This window comes from Pseudonaja textilis, chromosome 2 (assembly GCF_049901715.1).
Source record: "Pseudonaja textilis isolate UNSWEBS1 chromosome 2, rPseTex1.2, whole genome shotgun sequence".
In the NCBI taxonomy this organism is placed as follows: domain Eukaryota; kingdom Metazoa; phylum Chordata; class Lepidosauria; order Squamata; family Elapidae; genus Pseudonaja; species Pseudonaja textilis.
Window position 1 is genome coordinate 225,001,650 of NC_141991.1, and position 8,735 is coordinate 225,010,384.

The window sequence follows — 8,735 nt, forward strand, 5'->3', positions numbered from 1 at the left end:
GTTCTGTTTGCAATACAAATTTATGTTTTATTACCATAATTGATTTTGATGTTTCATTAAGTTGTTAATTTGATTAAAAGCATGTATATTTTTTTTCTTGTCTAAATTAGACTTGTAGGATTTTAAAAAATCAACAACAGTGAGAGCAACTCATCCAGCACAGTTTCCTGGATTAGGAACCAATTGCTGGATTAGGAACCAATAGGTGACCACTCATACAAGAATTCAAACTTAGTTTATTGGCATTTTTCCAGTTCACCATTAAATCCTGACACCATCCAAAGATCTGCTTGGATACTCTCCTGATTTAGATATAATGTGAAAAGTAAAGCTGTATGTCTACTCTATATCAGTGGTTCCCAAACTTTTTCAGTCCACCGCCCCCTTGGTGCTACAAACTCATCCTTGGTGCCCCCCACCCAGGGGTGGGATTCAAATTTCCATGGGCGTGGCCTAATTTGAGGGTGTGGCTTGCTGGTCATGTGACTGAGTGGGCATGGCTTGCTGGTCATGTGACTGGGTGGGCGTAGCTTGCTGGTCACGTGACTAGCTGGCGTGGCTTGCTGGCTGGGCATGCCTTGCTGGTCACATGACAGGGTAGGTGTGATTTGGTGGTCAGGTGACTGGATGGGCATGGCCAGGTGACTGGCAAACCAAATACAAGGGGTCCTCACTTAATGGCTGGTTGTTTAGCAAGTGTTCTAATTTATGACTGGCCTCCCAAGAGATCTTGACCCGTTTTTGGAGTTTTGACAGCTATGCACACACATACACACACACTCCCTTCTAATCCTGCTGGAGCAGGTCATTGCACTAGAATCGACAAAGCATCTCTGATTAGATTCTAGCAGTGAATAAAATCTAATCAGAGATGCTTTGCCGATTCTTGTTGATTTGTTTTATTTGTATCTCTTTATTTTATGTTGCTGAATTGTATTGACATGTGTATCCCTTCTTGTGCACAACCCAGAAGCTTTTGTGATTGTTTGCAGCAAAAATTACCGACCTCTGGCTTTGCTCTACTTTTCAAACATGACGACACTGCCACGTTCTAGGTGCCGGCCCCACAGGTCCACCCCATTGAGCCCACTGCACTGGAGGGATCTGCCCAAGCAAGTCAAGTCAATGGGGTGAGAGAGGGAAAGAGAGAGAAAGAGAGAGAGAGAGAGAGAGAGAGAGAGAGAGAAGGAAGAAAAGAAAGAGAAAAGGGAAAGAAAGAAAAAGGGACAAAGAAAGGGTGGTGGTGGAAGGAACAGAAAGAAAAAGAAATAAAAAAGGAGGGAGGGAGGGTGGGAGGAGAAAGATAATGAGATATCTATTCTAGTCCAATCACCTGCTCCAGCACGTTAGAAGTGTGTGTGTGTGTGTGTGTGCGCTCTCCTTGTAATTTACCAGTACATTTTGGTTTTGCTTTTTACAGAATTGGCACTGTAATACATTGGGGAAAAGTAATTTTTAGAATGGAGATCTGGTCCAATGGATCCTGTTTAAAGCCTCAACAAAATGTGAGAGCTTCCTGATAGTCTTGACCATGTTTTGTCCACAAAACCTTTAATTATAGGAGCCACAGATGTTTCAATGTGCTGGCAAAGATGTTTCAATGTGGAAAAGGGCCTCAGTCTAAACTAGGCCTCATTTCAATCTGATGCATTAGGTCTCTCTCTCTCTCTCTCTCTCACACACACACACACACACACACACACACTCCCTCCCTCCCTCCCTCCCAGACTGGCTTTGCTCTACTTTCCCAATGTGCCTGTGGGGCTGGCGTTTCAAACATGGATAGATGGATGGATAGAGAGACAGACAGACAGACAGAGATAGACAGGTAGGTAGGTAGATAGATTGGTAGGTAGATAGGCAGGCAGGCAGACCTTTTGGATGCATGTATGGATAGGTAGGTAGATCTATATCGGTAGATATAGAGTAGGTAGGTAGACAGAAAGACAGGCAGGTAGGTAGGTAGGTAGGTAGGCAGGAAGGCAGACAGACAGACAGACAGACATTTTGGATGGATGGACGGACAGACAGAAAGAAAGAAAGAATGCGACAGCAGTGGCACTTTGAGGAAGTAGAGCAAAGCTAGAGTGGGAATTGAAGTCCACACAAGTTGCCAAGGTTGAGAAACACGGGCTGAATATATCAACCCAGCCATTCTGGTTTAGAGTTTAGCATGCTGTTTGATTCCGGCTTAGTCAATGAATAAACCATAGCTAAGATCTTCCTGCCCCTCTGCCCCTGCTCCAGCGATGCAGCCGACCTCACTCTCTTTGCTTCAACCCAAGGTCCACTTCCATCGGGCCAAGCAAGGGGAGGTACTCTGCACACATTCAGAGACTCCCAGCTTCAGTGAAACATTCTGCCCATCTTTATGCTCCGCCCGGGAGGAGGAAGGTATGCGGAAGCAGTCCGGACCAGGGGAGGCGGAGGGAACGATTGCTTGGAAACTAAGCAAGCAAGCAAGCAAGTGCAGGGCTCAGTTGGAAGAACGGGGCTGCAGAGGGAGGCTGGGTTCTAGGTCCGGGACGGCCACGTAGAGCTGAACTGAACCAAGCCACGCGCCTTGGAGAACCGCAGCTGCACCCACCCGCTTCCTGCACACAAGCCCGGCTGGCTGGAGAGGCGGGGGCTGGGCAGGCGCTACGCGCTCCCTTGTTCTCTGGGGAAGGGGCCCTAACGCCCGACCACCCACCCCTTCCATTGCACGCCTTGGGAGGGTTTTGCTTTCGGGCCTCCTGGCTTGCCTCCGCCGCTTCCACCGGAGAGGGCAGCCTGCAAGCTAAGGCGCCCTCTTTCCACCACCTCCCACCTCTGCCCCCCACCCCCAGGTTTGGCAAGGCTCACTGCACGCGGGTTCCACATTCGAGGCGCCAGCTACGGAGTGATGAAACAGTCAAAGGGCTGCGTGGCCAACAGTCAGTGAGTCTGCAGGGGCGGCACCTGGAACGCCCCCCTGCCACCTCTTAGCGGCCCCCTTGCCTCTTACCGCCCCCCTAAGGCATCCCACCGCCCACTTTGGGAACCACTGCTCTAGAGCATATCAATATATTTATATAAATATAAATTACTTGTACTTCAAATTTTCTGAAATGATTTCCTGTTGCTTTGTATAGATATTGAATAGCACTGGATATGAGATAAATCTTTCTCTCAGTGCCGTTTGTTGTGATCAGCCATGCAGTAAAGTTTCCCTTACTCACAATTCATTACCTAAGAAGATACCATGGCCAATTAAAAGTTTCTGAGAGACAAAACAATAATAGGACTGCACCTTTTCTGGAAGAGTTGGAAAATATTTCCTCGAAGAGTAACCACAGGTAAACCAGCCACATCTTTAATTTGTTGTGTGAATCCATGATAATTTGTATACTATGGTTTGTATACTATACTTTTTGCTTCTGGCTTAGCCCAGTATTTAAAACTTCACTGCTTCAATGTACTAGCAAATGCTTCCTTTTACTTTCTCCTGTTGTTCAAACAGCAGTGAGTCTCAAAGGATATTAACTAATAAGAAAGAAGATACTTTTAATGAAACTATTTAAAGAAGGATTTTTAAAAGGCACCTACAGCAGGATATTTAAAACTATTTCTTTAAGCTCTCTCCTAAACTCAGTCAATGTTTTCAATGTAATTTCAGGCTCCATTAATTGGGTAAATAGAGATGCAAGCTTTGTAATAGTCTCAGCAGTTACTCACCGAAATGTGTTTTGTTAGGAAATTTATTTATTTATTCATTTATTTTGTCAAGCATATATGAGAAAACAAGTATAAGTATGAACATAACATAAACATATAAGTATAAACAGGTATAAGTATGTACATAATGTCAGATTGCGTTCACACAAACATCGACACGACACGGATCTTCGTTCAGATTGCTTTTATTCTACGATTCTGCAGAACGGGTTCACATCCAAGGCAGCAAGATGGAACCCAGAACACAGTTACACTCATCTTTTTATACTCTTTTACAAGGAACTAACGTTACAATGATTCATCTTAAAACAGGATACAGTTTGTTCTTTGTGGTTAAAGGTGTTTCAATAACTGTCACAATCCCTCCTTGGAAAACTACTTCCTCTAGAAAGTTACTGAAACATACTTTTGAAACACAGCTTACAAAATGAAGTCTGATCATAAAGTAATATTCTGATCAAAAAATGGCATGAAATGGCTTTACTCTTGTTCACTTTTCACAATAATAAATGAGTATGAATAAATGGATAAATGGGAACAGTAGGAGAGGAACGGTAGGCATGCTGGTGCACTTATGCACGTCCCCTTATGGACCTCTTAGGAATGGGTAGACAGTTTAAGATTAAAGTTTTGGGGTTTTGAGTATGTAACAACAGAGTCTGGTAGTGAGTTCCAGGCATTGACTACTCTGTTGCTGAAGTCATATTTTCTGCAATTGAGTTTGGAGCGGTTTACATTGAGTTTGTAACTGTTTGCCCATGTATTATTGCGGTTGAAGCTGAAGTAGTTGTGTTGTCCAGCCAGTTATAGTTAATGGGAATTGGTATAGTTAGGAATTGGGAGCTGTCCCCTTAAGAGAATGCATCATGGTAAATGTAGTTAAGGTATCATGGGAAATGTAGTTCATGTCATGTGGCCAAATCTGTAATTCTGATTGGTCACTGAATTGACCCTTGGTGGGTTGGGGAAAATTTCTTCACTGCTCGGACCCCAGCCTCATGCTGGCGTCTCTCCTTTGGCTGTACTACTATGGGATGAAATAGGGGAAAGATTACTATCATTTTACACTATGAATTCAACTATGCAAAGAATTGGACATTAGATGCATCTCGACATAAGTAGTCGTTGACAGATAGAATGTTGTAGCAGACAATTTTGTGCACTAATCTTAGATCAGACCATAGGCAGCGTAGTTCTAGATTGTCCAGGTCCAAAATTTCAAGCCTGGTAGCATAAGGTATTTATTAATTTAGCTAGGAAAATCAGCTAATTGCTCAGAATGCCTGGATGCACCTTTGGAACAGACTCTGTTTTCCTTCATCCTCTCACCTAAAGATAATCCAGGTTTCTGTTCCAAAAAAAAAGAAAGAAAGAAAGAACAATGTGTACACAGATTACATTGCTGGCTAACTCCCTGGAGATGTGATACGTACAAATGTACTTTGGCTGTCTGCTCAGTATGACTACCTTTGAGTTCTATGTTTCAAATAAAAGCAAACGTTTTCAAAAGCTCATGTACTTTTAACCGCTTGATTCTAAAGGGAACCAACCTCAGTAATCCCTAGAACTTCTCCAGTAATTAATTAATTTAATTACTGTCATGAATCTTACATTCATATTTGGGGATTGCAATTTGCAGAATCTTCAACCACCACAGGAAGGCTGGTCATATATACAATTCATCAGATACACACCCTTTTTGCAAGATTAGCTTTTCCCAACCTGCCATTCTCCTGCATAGCTGGGCAATACAATATATATAGACTGCCAATAAACTGGCAGTCTTAACCCATCTAGAGTTGAGGAAAATATGCAGGTTCACTGGAGGTCTAGTATTAATATAAGAAAAGCATCCCCATTTCATTATCTCAGCCTTTCTCTACTGCAGTGGTCTCCAGCCTCTCTGGCTCCACAGACCAGAAAAGAGCAGTTGTGGTGGTGATGGTAGCAGGAGGAGAGGATGATTTGGTGTGTGCAATCTAGCACAAACAAATCTTTGCATTCTCATCTGCCACTTGTGTGGCCTAGTTCCCAACAGACCATGGACCAGTATCGGCCCAGTATGGTCCACAGGTTGGGAATCCCTGCTCTATTGACACTCTCCAGACATAATAGTATTATATTCCTCATCATCATTTCCAGTCACTTCAATTTTCCCTCTCAGTGGAAAATCTAAGTTTTATTCCAATGTATTTGGAAGCCTTTCTCTTTACCCTATACAAGTTATTGGCATGGCTCTGTAGAGCTCTTATTCCTTAAATTAAATCTCTCTCACTCTCTTCACACACACACACACACACACACACACACACACACACACACACACACAGCTTTCTTCCTGAAGAAGCTATTTCAACTCCCTGCTGACTTTAGAATTTAGACTTCCCATATTCAAAGACGTGTAGATCTGCCTTGGTTCAAAAGTGATATTCTTCTTATATTTAATAAGGACCATGGCTTATTTAAAGAAAAGAGAATACAGATGCTCTTTTAAAATGCTACAGAAAACTATAAGGCATCAACCACACTTCTATTTGGAATAAGAGGAATTCTATTTCTTGTGATGCTGAAGTATCTTTACCGGCGGGATGGGTGGCAAGCAATTCTGATAAATAATAATAAATAATTATTATTTATTTGTGCTGTAATAAATAATAACTATTTATTTATACTGCTAATAAATAATAAGTTTTAAAAAATATTGCCACAACAAAATATCAAAATCCTTATATTTTTGAGATAGCATGGAAAAGGCACATAATATCAGTCCCAAGAGTTTAAAACCTGGCTAACAAAACTCTGAAGTAACCAAATATAGAATTTGCTGCTTGAATTCAGCATTAAAAAAAGGAGACCGCATGTAAGACAAGATCACAAATAAGCTGAGCAATTGATCCCAAAATTTCCCAAAAAAATATTTAGACACCTGCCCACCAAGCTGCCAGCTAATGCAATAGCCGACAATTATACATCCAGTGAAAACTATAAATTAACTTTCTCATAACCAAGGATAGTCAGGAATAACTATTTCCTGTGATTTATATAATCTTTTATCAATTTGGCATCCTATAACTGGGTTGAGGGTGCAATTCATAGAATTTTTAGAAACTAGGCATTCTGGTAGTTGCTGTCCAGCCCACATATTGAATTCAAGGTTAAAGCAGGTCACGTTAAAGTACAAAGAATGTTAAATCGTTACTGATTTCAGATTGAAAAAAAATGAGGTAAAAACAATAGGAAGGTTCTAGGTTTGAGTCTATTTTGAAAGCCAAATATTAATTAGACTTTTGTTTTTATTATTTTAGTTTATATTTTATTATTTTTATTATTTTTGTTTTATTTTTTATTATTTTATTTATTTTATTTTTATTGTTTTAATTGGTTAGCATATGGTGTACATAGCCAGGAAAGTCTACCCTGCTTTCTACCAGATTAGTTCTGGCAGCCTAAGATTGCTATTCATTTTGTTCATGCATGTGTGCTATCCACAGTATAGCCATGGGGGCCAAACTAGATTTGCAACTGCTGGTTAACAGCGTTTGAAGGTGTTGGATCATCCAGGCTTTCTTCAACCGACCTTGCCTTGCATCTGGGCAGGACTGGCACTGGCTCCTGCACGAAATGCTACCATTTGCATTTTTATGTGCTTTCAAACTGCCATGTGGAGCTAAGAGCAAATGATGGGAACTCACTCAAGGATGGATGCAATGAGTTAATGTAATATGAATACAAAACTGATTATGAAAGAAGAAATTTGAGGTGGTTTGTTCATAGAGTCATACAGAACAAAGATCAAATTGCTCAAATTGCCAACTACAGGAAGGAAAAGTGAATAGATTGAGAGAAAAAGGAAATCCGAGAAAACAGCGGTTAGAAGGAATTTATTAGATTTTCAGAAGTAATGGTGGGAAGTTTAGAGAAGAAAAGACAAAGTATGAATCATTATACATGGTAGAAATACAGATGATTTCGGGCACAGAAAGTATAATGAACAGTGTTGGTATTAGTTGAAATTAATTTACTTTTCTTTACTTGTATCTCATGCCTATTTTGTGATCAATGTTTCTTAAATTCTTTTTGCACTTTATATAATATTGCTTTCCCTCTATTTTAATGATACTTACTCCAAAGGGGAACACATGAGGAGTATATATGTATGTTTGTATATAATTCTCAGATAAAACCTTTGATGCTTTATTACATAAAATCAGAATCTTGTCAGAAATCAGAATATGCATTAATACTATTTATTTCACTCAGCTTCCTTGAGTAACTTTCTTTTGGACCCTCTGCAATTTCCAACATTGCTAGCCCACTAATGGCCATGATCTTAGCTGATTACAGAAGTGTTTTAAAAAATGATGGAATAAAAATTGTACCCATTTGTTTTAGAATAAATCTTAATGTTCTATAATTCCCATGCTTCTTCTTTCCAGTATAAAAAGATCTTGCACAACTATTTTAAAGAATTATAAAAAAAAACGGGGAAACTAATTTTTCTATAAAAATGATAATTTGTTAATTGGGTGGAAAGCAAATAATTAAAATGGATATGAGTATGCACTCTTCAAAGAAGAAGGGAAAATTGGAGTGAACTAATCTTTGCTCAGGTTTACCAATCTATTTTTAAAGTTAATATTTTTTTAAAAAGTGATTGAGTAAGAAGTGCTCATCATGTCTTATCAAAATATGATGTGCCATGCACTGCCCAACAGAATTGCAATTCTGCATTTTGTATAGAATTTATTCACCATTCTATTTGTGATACTTATTGCTGACTTGCAACAACAATGGTGGTACCAGCAAGATGAGAGAACTGCATTTAACCGGTATTGCTGACTTGATATCTTTCTTAGTTTTGGCAAAGGAGAAATTTGTGTAGAAAAAGCGGTATCTACATCTCTCATTGTTCCAGAGATTTTGTTCAAATATATTAAAATGATAAAATAAATTTTATTTTAATTAATTTTATTACATTTCATTTTATTTAAATAATTACATTATAATTACCCAGTGTACATACATACTTAAATATATAT

At 39.7% G+C, this 8,735-nt stretch overlaps 1 long non-coding RNA gene across 3 annotated transcripts in view; it reads left to right on the plus strand.

Moving 5' to 3' along the window:
* Positions 1-2,478: 2,478 nt before the first annotated feature.
* LOC148127390 (uncharacterized) overlaps positions 2,479-8,735 on the plus strand; it is a 28,483-nt gene continuing 22,226 nt past the window's right edge. The window contains exon 1 of one of the 3 annotated variants that reach the window (XR_015742324.1): positions 2,479-3,317. This is a non-coding gene — a long non-coding RNA (uncharacterized LOC148127390). The remainder of the gene's footprint in view (positions 3,318-8,735) is intronic. The other 2 variants (XR_015742325.1, XR_015742323.1) reach the window with 2 other exon arrangements.